The sequence below is a fragment of the Hippopotamus amphibius genome, chromosome 6 (assembly GCF_030028045.1).
Source record: "Hippopotamus amphibius kiboko isolate mHipAmp2 chromosome 6, mHipAmp2.hap2, whole genome shotgun sequence".
Classification (NCBI taxonomy): domain Eukaryota; kingdom Metazoa; phylum Chordata; class Mammalia; order Artiodactyla; family Hippopotamidae; genus Hippopotamus; species Hippopotamus amphibius.
In genome coordinates this window covers 154,988,596-155,008,755 of record NC_080191.1, presented here as the reverse complement: position 1 = coordinate 155,008,755, position 20,160 = coordinate 154,988,596, and the positions used below count along the sequence as shown (strand labels likewise).

The following is a 20,160-nucleotide window of genomic DNA, read 5'->3' as shown; positions in this document are numbered from 1 at the left end:
GAAAATACCATAGAGAAAAAGCTGGCAAGGACAGGTGGGGCTAGGTAATGGCAGGCTTTGAGTGCCGGGTGTGACACGGACGTTTAATTCAGTAAACAACCAGAAAATGCTTTAGGTTCTTATCCCAAAAGTTACTTAAGCAAAGCTGAACTTCAGGAATGAATTTAATGGTAGTATATTGGATGGATTGGGGCATGGAAAGTCAGAAAACTCTGTTTGGTGCCATGAGGGAAACAAAGATGGTTCAGACTTGATTTATATCTTTAAGTTCTCATTACACAATCTTTTTTTTACACAATTACACAGACAACATCAGTGAAAGGCAAATTTTAATAAATGTCACTGAAGTGTACAAAATACCATCACAGTTATAGGTCAAGGAAGAAAAAGATCTGGAAAGTTGTCATGTTTTAGTTCGTCTAGGCAATGATTATCAATGAGGGGGGAAAACATTAGGTCTGATTTCATGGAAAATAATTAAATTGGGGACATTTAAACTTCCTTGAAATTTGTATTTCAGCTCATATGTGGACCCAAACAATTAGCGCACCATCTCCAAACTAAGAAATTCCTTCCAACTAAAACTACTAATACTTCAAGTCATTTTGTTAAATTATATACGCGTTAGGTATGCCAAAAGGCAAAGCTAAGAGTTTAGTTTTTAAAATAAAGAAAAAAGAACAAATCTACAGTAAGTTTTATTTTTAGAGCTGACGCTTTATCAACTAAACCAAGATGAAACAGTTACTCATTAGATGACAAAGTTTCTTTTTTTTGTCCTTAAATTCATTTCTGAGTTAATACAAATCTGACTCATTGTCACCAAAGAAGAGGAACTTTCTTGCAGAGACTTGTGCAGCTGCCCTAGGGTTGATCTCTACAGAAAATAGACTTCAATTTGGACATTGCTAATAATGTAAATGCTAGTTAATTAAATTCTGGGTTTGGGTGTAACTAAATCAGATTTTGAAAAAAATTGATAAATTGGACTAGAATTTTCTTTAGAAAATGAGATTTTAAAAATGAGGCAGCCTACTTGTTACTTGGGAAGAAGATGCAAATTCCAAATCACTGACTCATTTTCATGAAAAAGTCCGTGAAATTCTCAGAAAGTAAGATGGAGCAGTACAAATATCTGTCATGAGCAATAATGCCACATTGCAGAAAAAGTCGGATTCATGTCGTTCTGACTGAAAGCTTTTAAGCCAGGAAATCCAAACACCTGAAGGGATAAGAGCTCAAACTCATTTCAGTTAAAGCAAAACAGGAAGAGCCAGTAAGTAGCTATCCTGATAGAGGGGTGGGGTGGGCGGGAGCAAAACAGAGCCAAAGAAGTTGATGTTCTCAGACGCAAAGAATTTGTGAAGTCTCTGGGATTTGGGTGAGTGTTGGGGCAAGTCCATTTGGATGAGGATAGAGTGGGTAAATTCTCTACCTGCCTGATTTTTATGTATGGAATACAACTGAAGGGGTAGAAAAACTTCTGAGGCATTCATTAACCAGAGGTTTTGCCCAAATGTATTTAGAAGGAAATACGATATTCAAAATGAAACCTAAGTGAAAGCAGTTGTGTTACTGCTGGAAAGTAGGCTTCAAAGAGCAGGGGTGGGAACACACGCAAGCGTTGGGTTAGAAAGTTCTGGCTCCATGTGAAAGCTCTACCATGTATTAGGTATTTGATTAGATAGAGAAGGGTCTCAAGGGCTAGGGAATTGCGGAGGGAGGGGCATGTTTTGAAGCCGTATTTGCATAAAATTTGCATAACCATTTCCTTAGGTTGTACAGTTATTGGGGTAGCCAGTAGGGCTGTTGGAGAGGGAGGTTAGAGAGATAAGGATGGGGGCCTGAACTTCCCTGCTCATCCCCGGCACTGCCTCAGGACTTGGAGCGGGATTCCACTCTCTCTGAGCCTAAATCTCCCCTTTGCACAATAGGAATAGTAATAATATCTCCTTTTAAGTCTGTTGTAGATAGTAAATGAGGTCAATAATGTGAAATGCTGACTCCTAAATATTCAATATATGCATATAAACCTAAAAGATACCAAAAGGGAAATACTAAATTAGGATAGCTGTTCCAAAGAAGATTGTTTACATTTGGAAAGAATCTCAACTCTGCTGTGTTTCTCGAGCATTTTAGATATTTATTTTCAGATATTTAGTCCTATTTGCTGAGTTTTTTTCCTCTAGGGGTACTTTAAAGAAGAGAAAAGCAGATCTGTTTAAACCATCATTACCCCACTAATATTCTGGCTCAAATGCAAAAGGCTGGACTTCCCAACAGAGCACTTGAAAACAGGTGAGGATGTCACACCCATTAGTGCACTCAGCACACCATATGAGAACAGAAGCTGGCTTATGCCCAGCAGTTCTCTGCCATCCTTGGTCCCTGAGGAGAGTGAATTGCTCCAGAAACCCTTATTAGCTGCTGTCATTTGGATGACAAAAATGTGAGAGCAGACCCCCCACCCCCGCCATTCCCCACATCACATTAAGAACTTAAAATGACAACAAAAGGGGATGAGTGAAGGAAAACTGCAAAACTGTCCCCAGCCTTAGACCTTGTGCTCTGCTTCCACCCCAGCCTGACCATCCCAAATGCCAGGAGGAGACTCTGCTCCTAGAAGCCTTAATGTTGAATCAAGCATTCTCTTAGCCTGATTCTATTCATTCCTAAATAGCTAGGAAGATACCTTTTTGTCTGAGAACTTATTAAATATTCACAAATGAATGAATGAGCAAATGTATAAGTGAATGAATGAAACTCCCAGCAGTCTCTCTTTAGAGCTCTGTATTCTTTCATTCACTGAACAAACATGAGGGATCCCTGCTACGTGCAGGTACTGTGCTAAGACTAAGGGTATAGTGATAAGACATGAGTCCTAGGAGTGAGATTTTGGCATGGAATAGCCATGTAATTGTAAAGCTCTAGATCATACAAAATAATATATGATGCTCTAGACACTGTAATTACGGGCAGAATTACAGAAGAGGGACGTTATGTAGAACGTAACTTGAATACATCATACTCTTGACCTGAACTGAATTTGCTATCATTAACAATTTCATTTAACTTTCTTAGAATTTATGTGGGCTTTTGAAAATACGATTTGGATATCCTGGTCCACGTAGAGAATATGGCTAAGGGAATCTGAATGCATAACTCTTTTTCTCCTAAATAGTCCTTGGAACAAGCAGAGGATTTCAAAAATCATTCCCTTAATCTTAGAGGTTTGTTCTAAAGAGCAGGTTCATTAATGTTTGTTGTTTCTGAGAGTGGTGTCTCTTCAACATTTAAATAAAAATGTTTAGAGTAATAGTTGATTTATATATCTTCTTTTCACTTTTTTTTTTTTTTACTTCCTAGGTAGAGTTTGAGGTCCAGGCTAAGTGGCTTGGTATCAGACCAAAGCAATTGTTTCTATCAGGAAACTATTAATGTCATTAAATTATTCTCTCTCAGCTTTCATTGCTGAAGGGAAGTGACACATTGTTGACAGCTACCAGAACTTTTCATGCTTTATTGGAAAGTCATTTGAAAAATTACCATATCATTAATCTCAAATCTCAAAAATGTTTCAAAAACCTCTCAGAGAACTGTTAAGATAGGCATGACATAATATCATTATTTCCAAGTAGAATCACTTGGAAAGTAGTTACTCTGTATCAGCAAAGGAGACTCATTCCCAGGCTGGATATCTGCCTGGTCCTAGATTTGCTGACCCGCCCAGGAAAGTGCTCGAAGAGCCTGGGAAGAGTATCTGGGTTTGATTACATGGTATTACATGGTGGTATTCCACGCAAGGGCAGTCCCCTCAAGTTCTTGGTTCTTGAGAGATACAGAAGGAAGGACAGAAGAGACAGTTTTGGGAACAGCATTGACAAAGATGAGAAGGCAAAGAACCTACTCTCAGAAGAGCAAAAGGGCTAGGTGGAAAGAAAATAAAGTAGTAAAAGGTGAACCTGGAAAGGTAGGTTGGAGTCCGATTATGTAAGGCCTTGAAAGCCAGTGCAAGGCAGATATATTCAATTCAGTTAGTATTTGGAAATTGTTGCAGGTTCTCTGAGCCAAAAATGAATCTAATCAGTACTGTGTTTTAGGAAAATTAATTTGACAGAAATACATGGACTGGATCAGGGCAGGGAAAGGCAGGAGATAATATGTATATGTGATGCTGAAGAAGATACAATAATAAACCACCACTATGAGATACCACCGCACATCTATTTGAATAGCTAAAATCAACAAACAAACACACACTGACAATATCAAGTGCTGACAAGGACTCAGAGCAACTGGAACTCCCATACATTGCTGGTGAGAGTGAAAAATGCACCAGCCACTCCAGGAAATGATTTGGAGTTTTTCATAGGATTAAGTATACACTAATTATGTAACACAACAATCCCGCTCATGCTTATCTGCCCTAGAAAAATGAAAACATATGTTAACATAAAAACCTGTACATGAGTGTTTATAGAAACTCTGTTCATAATTGCCCCCAGACTGGAAAACATCCCACATGTCATTGAGTGGGTGAAAGGGTAAGCAAATTGTGGTCCCTCCATACCATGGAATACTACTCAGCAATAAGAAGGAACAAGGTATTATGCTGAGTGAAAGAAGCCAATCTCAAAAGGTTTCATATGGTATGATTCCATTTTTATAATATTCTCAAAAAGACAAAGCTGTAGGAGTGGAGGACAAATCAATGATTGCTAGGGGTTAGGGAGGGAGGTGAAGTAATAATAATAATAATAGTAATAATAATAGGATAGCATGAGAAATTTGGGGGTGATGATAGGACTGTTCTGTATCCTGATTGTAGTGATGGTTACATGAATCTGTACGTGTTTAAAATCATAGAACTAGGAGACTTTCTAGGTGGCTCAGTGGTTAAGAATCTGCCTGCCAATGCAGGGAACATGGGTTCAAGCCCTGGTCCAGGAAGATCCCACATGCTGCAGAGCAACTAAGCCAGTGCGCTGCAACTATTGAGCCGGTGCTCTAGAGCCCGTGAGCCACAACCATTGAGCCTGTGTGCCGCAACTACTGAAGCCCACACACCTAGAGCCCGTGCTCCTCAACAAGAGAAGCCACCACAATGAGGATCCCGCACACCACAATGAAGAGTAGCCCCTGCTCTCCACAACTAGAGAAAGCCCATGTGCAGCAATGATGATTCAATGCAGCCAATAAATAAATAAATTAATTAATTTAAAAAAATCATAGGACCATACTCCAAAAGAAAAAGATCAACTTCACAATATGATAATTTTCAAAATGAAAATGAAAAAAAAAAAGCCAGAAAACCAGATTAGCAAGGAAAGCAAGATATTTTCCATTGCTTGAAATATCTATTAGAGCACATTAGCATAAATAAAGATAACAATGCCAAATGGGAAAAAGGAATGGAAAAACACAATCTTAGATTGTTAGACTCATAGATTAATCCAGGGTCAGCAAATATGCTTGTGGCATATTGCATTTCCAAAAATGGCTGCAATAATACGTGTCAGCCTACATGCTCTTCTAGAACATTGCTACTCCTCCATCCAGAGGTCTAGGTCCCTATGACTTGAATTTGTGACTGTCTAGACCAAGAAAGGATACTGGTAGCTATAGTATGTGTTTCCTGAAGTTGTCATAAGAATACTATGCACTTCCTCCCTGTTCTCTTAGAACACTTGCTCTTGGAACCCAGCCACCATAGTGTGAGGAATTCCAAGTAGCCCGTGGAAAGGCCTACGTGAAGAGGAACAGAGGTCTCTGCCCACAGCCGTGGCTGATCTTCCAATCGATAGCCAGCACCACCTTGCCAGTCATATGACAGTGACATTGTGAAAGTAGAATCAAACTAGCTGATTCTGCCCAGAGTAGAGCAGGGTGTGTTAGCCGAGCCCTGCGTAAGTAGGCTATCATGAGCCACATAAACAGTTGCTGTTGTGCTAACCCATTAATTTTGGGGGAGGCGTGTCACACAGTAATAGATAGCTAATAACAATGTTTTTACTCACTTATCAAACCAATAGATCAGAGTGCCTTCCTGGTGTGTGGTACAGGTTTCCCCTGCTATCCAAAAGTAGAACCTTCCTAGGAAACCATTTGTCAGTCGAAATGGCCTAAAGTGAAGCAATAATTACCTTAGGACCCATCTTCCTAATGGAAGCACAAAATAGTTCAGGATAAAGCCCAGATGCTCACGGACAGTTCAAAGCTATGGCGGCTGGATGCTGAGATGCTGAGTGTATTTCCCAGGTAAGGAGCTGGGTGGTGCCACTCTCCCTGGTGCTCCGGGTGTGCAATGCCTCTATAAGGGCTGTTGCAAAACAAATGCTGAATGCTTTTTTCATTTTTTTGGTCATTTTTTTTCCATAAAAGCAAAATCCAGTTTAGATTTTTCTCAGTTAGTAAAAACAGCTTCTAACGTAGGTCCTTCATAAATGTGAAGTGGTATAAAGTGAACTGTTGAAGCGGGGTAGGATACGTATTCAGAAGAATTTGGGGGATGGTAATGAGGCTTAGAGGGAAAGAGTGCATTTCTGATTAGTGAAGTTATACACTGGACATCGTACTGAGTGATGGCATCTCTGCTATCTGCCAGTCCTGTTAAGATCCAGCACTTCCATTTCACATATTGAACAAGACAGAATGCAGGCAGGTTGTGATCTGCTCACACAGATATTTAGTACCAGAGCCAAAGCTCTAAATCAGGTCTTCTGATGTGCATTTTAGTATTCTTTTCACTTTGCCTATCCCTTCCCACTAACAGATGCCAGAGACATGAACCACAGGACTTAGAGCAGCAACTATGTATTCCCCTCCTATGCCTGAGACAGACATCATTAGTCAAGAACAGTGCTCTCCTAAGGTCACTGATGTGCATGTAGACAACAGACCCAAACTGCCATTAGAGAACCTGAGTGGAAAGATGCAGGAGCTATAACTGATGTGTACTAGCAGTGTCAGAAGAACACAGCAAAGGAGGGCTCAAAACATAAGCTGTAGAAAGAGCTGATATGGAAATGCAATGTCCATAAGCAAGAGGGAAGCATTTAGTCATGACTGCTCAGGATTAAGGATGTCTGAAATGACACATAAATTCACTTCTTAGAGTCTACTAAGGAATTGTTTCCCACATCCTTGAGGAACTCCGCTACATACCCTATTAAACAAGTTCCATTTAATGTTTTTGAATTATTTTGTTGTAGTTGGAAGAAAACCTGTTACTTTAGTTCTATAAAATATATTCCACATGTATAATTTGGCCTCATCCTGAATATAATAGAATTGGAGTGTATACAACACATACAACAGGGCAGTACTGGAATACTGTGCACTTTGACAGTTCTGTTCTTCATAATGCACTTGGTATTGTCTGACAGCAAAGTAGGCTCAGAAAAAAAAAACCAGACTATTTCTAGGGTATGATTTAAAAGCAGAGGTTACTAAACTATGGTACTGTGGATTTTAGAGTAGCTTGCTGAGAACAGGATTCAGATTCATCCAATATAAGACTGAGAGCAGAGCTTCTCTGAACTTGATCATGAGAGCAAAACACCCTGCAGAAGCAACTACACCTGAATGCTCAGAAAAATAATGATCACTCTTCTCCTTTCTATGATTCTGAGTAGGGCCTGAGGCTGGTAGATATGAAGGTTATTTAAATAAAACAAGTAGCCAGGTTCCTTTATTCATTCATTTGTTCACTGAGTACTTGGTATGTGCAAGGTATTCTGTTAAACACCACAAAGAATACAAGGATGAAGCCGACAGAGATTTTTGTCTTCAAAGATTCCCTAGCAGGGACCCCACCATCCTCTTTTAATAGAACAGGATTTGAAACATGGGCCTGATGAGTTAGAAATCTAAGTATCAGCCAGTGGCATCCAAACACAAGGACACTGGGTTTAATCATCAGAGGCAGGCAGGATACATCATTACAATTGTCTACACAAACCTACAGCCTTTACCAATATCAACAACACCCTTTCTTTCTTTCCTCTTTCTTTTCTCTCTTTCTTTCCCTTTCTTTTCTTTCTTTCTTTCCTTTTTCTTTCTTTCTTTCTTTCTTTCTTTCTTTCTTTCTTTCTTTCTTTCTTTCTTTCTTTCTTTCTTTTTCTTTCTTTCTTTCTTTCCTTCTTTCTCTCTTTCTTGCTCTCTTTCTTGCTCTCTTTCTCTTTTTCTTTCTACATGGATTATGCAATACAGTCTTGTCCTTTAACAAGTAAGTGTTCTTTCTAGAAAAACAGGCAGCAGATGTGGCAAAACAGAAATATAATATTCTTGGAAGTGAACTAGTTGGGTAATAATTAAACTTTCCTTTTTTGTACTTGGGCTTTATTCTTCTAGTAATTTCTCTGTCCACATCAAATTTTCAGGAAGGTTGACGTGATCATTTTGTGTGATTTATTCTCAAATCTTCAAGTAATGGTCAGTAAAATTCTTGTAAAATTTTTTCGGGTTTTTGTTTTTAGGAGCTGTTGATTTACATTCCCCTAATCTTATCTGGAATAGAATAACTCAGTACTTTCCACTGGGTTTTCCTAAATACTAGCAACCTGTTTTTCAACTAATAATCTTAACCCAACCGCCTCTCAAAGACCTATACTATCTGTTAAGTGCCAGTGCACAAGAACAAGACAGAAAAGAATCTAAAAGAAAGGGGGTTTTGGAGTCAATCCACTCTGGATTCCATGTAAGGCTGTGACACTTACTGTGCAATTCTATGTAAATTACTTAATCTCACTGAGCCTCAGTTTCTTTATCTGTAGCATGGGGATAGAATGCACACTGTAAAGTTAGTATGAGAATTAAATACAATATAAGAAGGCAGGGAGCCTGGTATGTAATAGGAATTCCTTAAATAATAATTTCCCTTTGCTTCTTCCTAAAAATGACAATAATAAAGCTCAGGATTTAATCATTAAAACATATAAGTAATTACAGATGCAAACTATTCAGGTCCCAATCAACTTTTCAGACACTGATATGTAGAAGATTTGGCGTTTCTCCTCTTTCTTCTTAATGGAAACAAGCACCCCACATTAAGGAAAATGAAAATTTGGGGGGGGACACCTATAATTTCATCATCCTAGCACCACCGCTGTTTCCATTTTTGTCATCGTCTGGTTTTTGTACAAAATGGTCATATTTTTTCCACAGTTGCAGTCAGGGTGTGCTCATCATGAAGGTACTAAAAGATTTATTCCAGGTGATGGTGGGAAGCTGCTGAAGAAGAAATGGAAGGCTGCGGAGGTGTTAAAGTTCTCTTAAGATATTGTTCAAACGTTTCTCCAGCACAGAAACTCCACAAAGAACTCCTCTGCAGTTTTCGCTACCCAGGGCTGTTTCTTTAAATTGTTTGACGTCAGAGAAGGAATGCTATAGCAACAGTCTGTCAAAGTGGAATTAACTCAGAAGAAAGATGGGGGGGGGGGGGGAGAGGAAAATTGCTCCCGGGCGGTACTGACTTCACAGGAAGCAAATTGGGTAGATGCATTCATTTTATGACATTTTTAACATAAAACACACCTAGAAATCTGGAAAAAGTCAGTTGCATGTGATGTTTAACTCATGCAGAGATGAGCGACCTGACAGGGTTATCTGGAAGGCCCGAGTTGCATCAGCTGCAACAGTAACCATAAGTTCCCAGCATCGATCATTTATTCAGATGCAGGCTCTGTGCAAACGTTATCTCACTTAAAAATTTTCGCACCTTTATGAGCAGGTACAGTATCCCTCTTTTGCCAGTGATGAAACTGAGGCCCCGGGATGGTACATGGTTACACAACTAGCGACGGCAGAGCTGGGACTGACATGCAATTGTGTAAGACGCTGGGCTTCAGCTACTCTCGTACACTTAGAATCCCGGAATGTTAAACCTAAACGGGACCTTGAGATCTTCTAAGTCAGCCCCTCCATCCTGCCCACGAGCAAGCCGAGGCCTGCGCGGCGGCAGGAAGGAAACCGGCCACACCACTTGGGCGCTACTCAGAAGTGTGCCCCGGCGTCCAGGCGCCGCACCAAGAAAACGAAACTGCCCGGGAACGAATGTTTTTCTTCTCCTTCTCGCAGGAAACGAGAGAGAAAATAGGAAGCAGAAGCCGCGCGCCGCTCCAGCTGCTGTCGCCCCCCGCCCGGGCCGCGCACGCTCCAGGGTCTGCGCGCGCCCGCAGCGCGTCCCCGCCGGGCCCGCGCGCCTCGCGCCTCGCGCCACGTCCCCGCCCCGGCCCCGCGCGCCGCGGAGTTCGCTGCTGGGCGGCGCGGGCCTGGGTGTGGCCGGCGGATCTCGGCGGCGCTGGTCTCGGCGGAGCGCTGCGCCCTGCGAGCCGGCTCCGCGAGCGAGGGGCTGCCGAGCGCCCAGCCGACCTCCGCGCGTCCAGTCCCCGCGGGCCCGAGCTCCCCGCAGGTAGGCGGCGGCCGCGCGGGCCGCGGCTCGTCTGTGCGCCCCGCGGGGGCATCCCGGGCTTCCCGCAGGGGCGGCGTGAGGCGCCGCGGGGCCGGCGGGGTCCCTCCCGGCTCGGGGACGGGGGGCTCCGGGAGGGACGGGGCGGGCGCGCCTCGGTGGCGCTCTGCTCCGGCGCGGGGACCCGCCGCTCGGCCGCCGCTTCGGGCACTTCCTGGGCGGCTCGGACCGTCGCTCCGGGCAGCGAGGGGGCGGCCCGTGGTCCCTGGCCTCCGGACCCCTGGGTTCCTCTCCGCGCCCCGAGGCCCCTCCGGGGACACTGGAACGCGAGCGCGTGTTGGTCCCGAAAATAGCGGTTATTCAGGGCCTCCCAGAAGGGTTATTGGGTGGTGAGCGCTGGGAGAGATGAAAGTTCTCCACCGAGTGCTAAAAATGAGTCCAGTGGTTTCGTGTTAAATTTATTTTGGAAAGGATATAATGCCCCATATGGGGGGGGGGGGATTAAGGATTTTGAATACTTGTAAGTTCAGTGCATGATAAAATTTTTTCCTTTTCTCTGCGCATTCTTTTTCTGCTTCAGAACACAAATGATTGTCTTGTATTGTGCTTTGATATTTAGTGCTATTCGGTAAAGGAAGACAGAATTTCCCAAAGTTTAAAAACAGACTTTTCATTTGTTTATAGAAGCAGTGCCTTGTTATTTTGCATCTCTCTCTCTTCCCTTTTCTCCCACTCCTTCCCTTTCTCTTTTAGTAAGGGGTGTGGATGCATCTTTCTCCCTCCACAAGCAGTGGGTCGGCCTGTGGATTAGAACCCTACTGGAAAGTTTTCTTAAGACATTCGGCATTTAATTGTTGATGAATTCTAATCATCTTGGTCTTGCAAACTGGGATTGTGACCTTTAAGTGCGTCTTCTAGAGCAGAGATAGAGCACACACTGCTTATTTAAGATGAAAGAGAAGTCATTTCTAGTCGGCGAGGAAAACGATGGTCTGTAACATAAAATTGCATGCTTTGAGTTTCATTGCCATTGCACATTTTAACTCTTCAGTGTGGGGGATGGGGTTATTATTGATTCTAGGCTCTGAAAGTTTATTGTATATTTCAGTGTTTAGTTAAAGATCATTTTAAGACTTTCCATGTTGCATTTTGCTTTGTAGATTAATTTGAAAGTGAAATAGAAACTTTCAAATATCCGTATTGAACGTCCTTAATTCTCTTGTGTATACACATTTATAAAAGTATAAAATTGGTTAATATGGCTTGTGATGCATTTATGTTCGTCTCTTTGTGAGCCATAGGCTTTACTTAGGAGGTTATTCTGAGTCATTGGTCTTTGTTAACTTGCACAGTTTCTTCTTTTATTATTTTCTGCAGCTTTATTGAGATATAATTGACAAAATGTGTGAGTTTAAGGTGTACAACGTGATGATTTGGTAGATATATAAATTGCAAAATAATTACCGCAGTTAAGATTAGTTAATCCATCACCTCAATAATTACCTGTGTGTGTGTGTGTGTAGGACATTTAAGATCTATTCTTTTAGCAACTTTCAAATACGCAACGCAGTATTGGTAACTGTAGTCACCATGTTGTACATTAAATCCCTAGAACTTATTCATCTTATAACTGGAAGTTTTTAACATTCGATCAACATCTCCCCAGAATTGTTTCTTTCAAATCATTGGCACTTTAGTATGTCAGCACATATTTTTACACTTTAAAAATAGACTCTGGGACATTTTGAAAATTGAGAATTGGAACTACGTGTTGGACATTTTTTTTTTTGCCCTTACCAAATACTGCCTGAGATGGTGTGATTTCACTGATTTCTTTCAGGCATGTTATTGAAGCACACTGTGTTCTTTCTTTACCTTGTTAATCTGCATTCATGATAGGAACTACTTATTAAGTGTATGTTCTGGGCCGGGGCAATGCTATACATTAGTCTGTTTATATCCCACGTTGACTTGACAAAAGAGACATTATCCAGTTCTACAGGTAGGAAAACTGTGGCCCTGAGACGTTAAGTAGCTTGCCAGTGATAAGTTATGTAGCTGTTAGGTAACTCATTTGGGATTTAAGGCCAGACCTCTCTGTCTCTAAAGTTTATGTTCTTCCCTCTGTGCCACACTGACTTAGTGCCAGGACGTGAGGAATAACCCTCAGTTACTCATTAGCATATTTGTAAAATTTCCAAGATGTGCCAGAGATGTGGGTTTGTTTTTCTAGCATGATCATCACTACCCATCTGCGTTATTATACAGAGCCTCGTGTCCGCCATTCTCTTCTCACCTCTCTATTCCTGCTTAAATGTCTACCTCAAAGTTCAAAAGCTCCCTCTTGCCGGGGCAGACCTGCTGACATTAATAGGTAGTGATAGCTTAATTACCCTTCCAAAATAATAACCCCATTTTTATGTGGGTTCTCTAGAGCCATAGATATAACTAATATGGAAAGTTGCAAACAGGATGGCAATCTGTTTTGGAGTATGGGAACCCTTCGATATCCCGCAAATTAAGCCAGAAGTTATTTTGATAGATATTTCCTTCTGCAGTTATCCCATCCCTTTTACATCTTCAATTTCTGTTTCTATGGAATCATTTACATTATAATACAAACATTCTGTTATGTCTCCCATCTTAAAATTCTTTCTTGATCTAGTATTCTGTCTCATTTCTCTGTTCCACATTGAGAAAGCATAATTTTTTAATAGAACAAAAATAGAGAAGAGATAACCAGAAACTAATTAGTTACCTATAGGGGGTGGGTAGGAACTGAATAAAAGGGATGGTGGAGGGAATGGCACTGCTCTGATTATACCTTTTTGTGTAGTTATGAGTTTTGGGAACTTGTTAATGTTTTATATATTCAAAAATGAAATTAACAAGATTGTGAGGAAAAAACCTCCAAAACTGAATACAAGAAGCAACAGATGAACTAACTGTATTTTAGTGAATAACATAAACTCTCAGAAGAAAAAAAAAATGAACCCAAGTGAGTTTTTAACACAGGACTTTGATTATGTACCTTTAATCTAGAGATGAAAGGACTGCCAAAAACAAAAACAAAAAACCTTGAACCATGTGTAGTAGACTGTTATTTATAGTGGTAGAGATATAGCAGTTCTGAAACTACTTTGTGTGTATTGTAGGATTGAGCAAATGAGTAAATTCATTGCTATTTTGAGAGCTAGGGTTTTCACAGTGGGAGAAGGGAAATAAAAATATGAAACAGAAGAAGGCAGTGAAGACCTCTGTGGTGCTGAATTGGAATTAGAGTTATCCGTATGAACGCATGACTAAAGTATACATACGTTCATATAGACATTCATTTAATTCCTAGCTCCGTCTGATGAAAGAGCTGGAAGTAATGACACCCTAGTAGCAGTGAGCACAACCAGTGTCCAGACCTAAATGGCTGGTTCCGGAGCTGGGGAAGGGAAAGTATAAGATGCTTTTAGAACACAAAGTAGGGAAGTGTTCAAAAAAATAATGGGGGCATGTCAAAGGGATGTAGGAACTAGCTTGAACAGCCAAATCTGGGAAAATTTGAGCATCAAAATGAAAATAGTAATGGATTATAACCCATTGAATAAAATTAGAATTCACAAGTCCATAATAACTAAATAAAATAATTTTTCTTAGGAGGGAATGGAAGGGAAAAACGCTTCCTGGTAGACCGCCAATAAAAACTGTAGAAGGAACAATAGAATTAGAAAGGTCTCTAGTTCACAGCCATCATGATAGTATTGATTCAGGCAAGTGTTACTAATGGAGAAAGTTTGATGGGGAAAAGGATGTTACTGCAGTTTCCAGTGATCTCTCTAGAGATTAATGACCAAGGGGAAGACAGTAACTTCACAGTGGAGAAATCTGGCAGATACCACTTCAACCAAGTGATCAAAATTAACATCACCAATAGTGGGATAAACATGTTCCTCTTGATATACTTGAACTAGCGATGTCATTACTTTTCTGTGGTATTTCTTTTTTTTTTAAATTTTATTTTTAATTTTTTTTTTTGGCTGTGTTGGGTCTGTTGCTGTGTGCAGACTTTCTCTAGTTGCGGCGAACCGGGGCTACTCTTCTTTGCAGTGGGCTCAGTAGTTGTGGTGCACGGGCATAGTAGCTCCTTGGCATGTGGGATCTTCCTGGACCAGGGCTTGAACCCATGTCCCCTGAATTGGCAGGCAGATTCTTAACCCCTGCGCCACTAGGGAAGCCCTCTGTGGTATCTCTAAAGTGCATAACCAAAATCTAATCACAAGGAAACAATTGAGGGACCTTAATTGAGGATTGTTCTACCAAGTAACTGGCTTGTACTCTTCCAACATGTTAATGTAATGAACCACAAAGAAAGGCAAAGGAACCATTCCAGATTAAAGGAGGTTCAGGAGACCTGCCAGTTAAATGCAGTGCATGATCCTGGATTGGATCTTGGATTGTGAAATCCAGTTACTCTAAGAACATTATTGGGACATTGGCAAAATTTGAATATGTACTGAATATTAAATAATAGTGTATCAATGTTAAATTTCCTGAATTTGATCATTGTATTGTAGTTACATAGGAAAATGCCTTTGGTCTTAGAAGATACACAGTGAATTATTTAGGAGTAAAGGGTCAGAGTATCTTCAATTTACTCTCAAATGGATAAGCAATAATAATTATTACGTATACAGAGAGCAATAAACCAAACGTAGCAAATGTTAACAATTGGTGAATCTAGGTGGAGGGTATAAGAGTGTTCACTATACTAAATTTTTCAACTTTAAGTTTGAAATTTCAAAAACATGTAAAGTTAAAACTTCAAAAACTAATAAAGTTACTTAGTGTCCAAAAATCTTGGAAAGATTCTATGTAGGTTGTATCTACTTCTCAACTCCTCCCCTCCCTCTTCTTCTGAACCTACTCCAGAGACTTTATCCTTCCTATGGCACAGAAACCATTCAAGGTCACCAGAGATGTCATGCTTGCCAAATTAGATCTCTTAGCCACATTTGACAAAAGTGATAAATAACTCCTTCCTATTGAAGCATTTTTTCCCTTGACTTCTGGACAGTTGCTCTGATTTTCATCCTGCCTCACTGGCTGTGGCTTCTTATTCTTTTCCAATTCAGTAAATTATATCGCTATCCATCCAAGTTGCTCAGTTTAAAACTCCTAAAAATTATCCTGATTGACTCATCCTGTATCTGTTCCTCCACTGGCAAGTATTATGGGCTGTAACTTAAAAATTATTCCAAATTTGTCTATTTTTTATCACCTCCACTGCCACTACCCTTGTGTCAAACCACCATCTTTCCCCGCTCAGACTACTGTAGTAGCGCCCAACTGGTCTTTCAGCTTCCAGTCTCTGTGTCCCTTAGCAGCCAACATGAACTTTAAAAGGTTTGAATCAAATCAGATTATATCTCCCAGTCATCAGAACCCATTACTGTTAGATAAAATCTGAAGTTTTTATTATGGTCAAGAGGCCTGCGTGATCACATGGTTGGGGTCTTGCGCAGCTCTGTTGTATCCTCTTTGCTCACTCCCCTCCAGCCTTACTCTCCTCCCTCCCATTGATTCAGCTTGCCATGTTAGTTTCTGCCTCAGGGCCTTTGCATGTGTTATTTCTCATGCCTGGAATGCTCTTCCCTATTTAAGGCATGGCTCCCTGTTCACTCACTTCATTCAGGTCTTTACTTAGATTAACTTATTTAAAAATAGCCTTCCTCATCACCCTCTAACTTCTTGCAGGTTTTTTTTCACCCCTGCATAGTACTTATCTGTACTTGAAATTGTTATTTATTCACATGCTTTATTATCTTCTCCTAGACAGATATAGAATGAAGCTCCGTGACCACGGGAAACTTTTGTTTTGTTTACTGCTGAATCCCTAGAGCCTGGAATGTGCCCGGCTTGTGGGTTGGAACTCAGATATTTGTTGAGTGAATGAATAAATGCGTGAATTAATATTTGCCAACTTTCTGGCTATATTTTATTTAACGCTATTGCAGTTGGAGAAGACTGTCTCAGAGAATCCCATAACATCAGGGCTGTTTAAAGTTTTTTGGTGACACTGCTCAAGGTTCTCTAGAAACTATCGTTATCAGCTTTGTGTTTCTTTTGTCTGCCCTCTGGTGGAGGGAATACTAATAAGCAGGAGATAGTAGGGTAGGTCGACAGGAAAAAATAAAGGTGGATGAGCCTTGATCACAAAGTAGATAATTAACTTTTAAATGACAAAGATTTGAAAATTTTAAGTAAGCCTCAAAATTAACCATGATAAGGTTGGAAAAAATGAAAAACAAATGGTCAGTAGTTAGATTTAAAGAACTATCTGGCTTAGGATGAAAAATAAAACTAGCCCCAAAATGTTTTGATTACTTAAAATAACTTCTGCTTAAATATGCTTCTCTTAAAATATTTTTAACATTTTTCCATCTTTAGTTCAAAGACTGTACCAATAATTTCAGCTAACCTTTGTTGATTTCCAATTGTCAGTTAACATATGCCAGGGGAAAAGCCAGTATTCAAACCCCAACAGTTGGGACTAGAGGCAGCACTTTTAACTACTGTGCTTCACTTCCTACTAAGGTCCTATGAGTGGTGCAGGTACCAAAGAATTTCCTTTGATGTAATAGAACAAAAAAATGCTTGATAAGGGGATTTCCCTGGTGGTCCAGTGGTTAGGATTCTGTGCTTCCACTGCAGGGGGCACAGGTTCAATCCCTGGTCTGGCAACACAGCTAGGGGAAAAAAATGCTTGATAAGTTCACAGCCTGTGTTCCTCAATACCATTTTCCTAGTATGCATTATGGAGAGCCTTTTCCTCCAGAATTGCTGAGAACTATATCTTATTTAATCTGTTTTGAAGTAGAAATCACATTAAATGATTTCAACACTTATGTACTACTGACTTGCTAAAATAATATAAAGTTTCTCTTAATATCCATATTTAATATTTAAGGCAGTATACAGCTTAAAAATTTTTTCCCCACTTTTGCCTTTAGCTCTCCAGTTGATTTATATTTATAATTTTTAGTTATATAAACAGTTGGGTAGTGACTGTCTTTAAACATTCATTCTTACCTCTTCACAAATACCATGTTTTTGGAGGCCTTAACTGTGCCTTCCTCATCAACTAACTTGTAACACATTTTTAGCTATAGAGAATTTGACAGAGTCTGTACCATGAAGTGAGAACGCTACTTTGGGAGGGACAAAGATGAGGACAATGGTCCCTGTGCTCAAAGAGCGAATAACCTCTGGGCTCTTACTTAGGAATTTTTGATGTTTTTGTTATAATGACATTTACCAGTAACTTGACACAGTTTTTTTCCCCCTCGATTTTTTATGAGTTCCCCACCTAAACACCTTTACCCAGGAATTGTTTAAAATACTAAAAATAACTCTTTAGTTTGTGAGATTAAAAACCCAGTGATGCAATTTAAGCTGAATGAGGCTTTGTTGCACCACTGGCATGTGACATAGATCATATTGATACATTGTATTTAGGATAATTAACAAGGCTTATAACGACCAGTTTTTAAAGGAAATAATTTGAAACATTTTTTACTTTCTAGACTTCTGTAAATTAAATTATGTATTTAAATGGAAAAATGGTAGACAGCTAATTACTTAAGGAAATTGAATTTCATCAACAAGGGATCTTCATTATGTGCGCTGCCTACTAAATGGGCCTCTAGGGAAGCTGTTGGGAGGGAATATACTTCTTGAAAAATGTGGTCTCCGTGTCATAATTGGTGTAAAAAAGCAAAAGCAGTTAGTATTTTAAAAGTTTTAAACTTAGATATTAGTTTTCATGGTTATATGTTAACCTTTACCTATGGGAATTAAACATTATCAACAAGGGAATTCATTATGTTTATTGATTATTAATGTGCCACTAGGGAATATTTTGGGGGGAAAATAAATTTACACACACACACACACACACACACACACACACACACACACACACACACACAGACTCCTCCATGCCTTAAGGTATAAAAAAGGAGAGAAATGTTTTTTGTAGATTTCCCCCATGGTTATAACTAACCTTTTTCGTGAGGGGACATCTTTGTATAGTCTCGAGAGATGCTAGAGAGCTTATGAAGGGATGGTGAAGCATCAGGAACAATGTGTGTTTCCTTACGACTGCTGAAGAGCAGGACTGGTGTACGTGATAGTGAGTGTGCAAGATGAAAACATCAGTAGGACAGTCTGAGCAGTAGAGTAAAACTGAATGTGACTACAATGTAGATGTAACTAAAAGTGAGTACACTGTTCAGGCCACCTGGTGGAGATAAACCCTCTATTGATTGATGGATCTTGAGGACATTAGTTGTGGCTGTAGGGAACTGGAGATGGAGTGGAATTCCGAATAGCTTGTGTGGGTTATTAATTAGCTGTTAGTCTAAACCCAAGACAGCAATCATATGACATTTTGGTAAAGCAAAGTATGAGCCTGAAGTAGCATTGGTGGATGTCTGTTGTTCATCTCAGACCAACATCATATAAGTACACTTGCTTCTTGATTAGTAAAACTTCCAAAGTTTTCTCTCACCTGCATAGGCATGAGAGCTTTATGTCAGAAAGAATGAAATCTGCACTGGGAGAAAGACACTGAGTACTATCATCTGTTTCTACGTATTGTTGGTAACTTTAAGATATTTTACCTTTTATGAAAGCTGTGAACATACGGAATTGTAGCTACCTTTCTATGAATATGTTAATTATACAGCTCACATTTTGTGCCATCAAGCCAACTCAGCAAATGAGTTAGATCATGATTGACACCTGTTAGGCACTCATAAAAATTTGTTGGATGAAATTCTGATATCCCCAGCTGTCATGTTTTCATCCTTTAGTGGTGGGATTAATTTTTAAGAATTTTAGATATAACCAAGAGTAATATGTAATCAGGTCTGGTAAGTCTGTGTTGTTTCTGGTAAAACAAAGCAAATTATGTGACCTTAAAGGGTATAAGACTGTGGTACAGAGTGCATGGTCCTATCAAAAAAATCCAAGAGGTGATAATACTTGAGTGAAGTCATATGAGAAAAGATGGGCTGACAAGGTTACGATCTGTAATTTAAATAATTCGTTTTCCTAATATTTGGTTCATAAAGCCTTGGAAATACTAAAATTAGAAGCATCTCAACTTAGAGAAAGTAGTTTGAAGACTAAGTAAAAGGGAAAGCCCTGCTATTTTACAGCTCTGACAGTGAATTTATAGAACTGGTTACTTTAAGAGGTAGTACAGCTAAAAATACAAGCCTGCTGAAAATGGTTTCAGTGGGTTCACAGACAGTGGTTTCAGAATGTATTGCATTTCGTTTAAGGGAAATCCTTAGTATTTTGAGTTCAGTCACATTCTCATGAAACATTTGGTTTTGGTGACATAACACTGTAAATATGTGCCCTGTCGTGGCACTAATATCCTAATATAATTATTCTTATCTTTCTTGTGAGAAGATGAATTTTTCTGGTTGGGCTGGGTCAGTGCCTGTGCCTGGTGCAGGGTATGTGTTAAATACATGTTTGTTGAGTGGAAGAGTAAATCACATGATGATTTGAATTGACAATAGTGCTCATTTATTATGTACTTAGGACTATAGATAAAAATAATGGGAAATGCAGGAAAAAAAACTTTTTTTGAAAGCTTCGCAAAATGTTAACTGGAAAAAAGCTAAACTTATTCATTTAAAGCTGGGGCCCTCCAGCCCCTGGGCTGTGAACCGTTACTGGTCTGATGC

At 39.9% G+C, this 20,160-nt stretch overlaps 1 protein-coding gene across 2 annotated transcripts in view; it reads left to right on the top strand.

Moving 5' to 3' along the window:
* Positions 1-10,258: 10,258 nt before the first annotated feature.
* The window catches only part of GNB4 (G protein subunit beta 4), a 61,793-nt gene continuing 51,891 nt past the window's right edge, over positions 10,259-20,160 (top strand). For both annotated transcript variants that reach the window (XM_057739580.1, XM_057739578.1), the window contains exon 1: positions 10,259-10,411. The gene's annotated coding sequence lies outside the window, so the exon portion shown is untranslated. The remainder of the gene's footprint in view (positions 10,412-20,160) is intronic.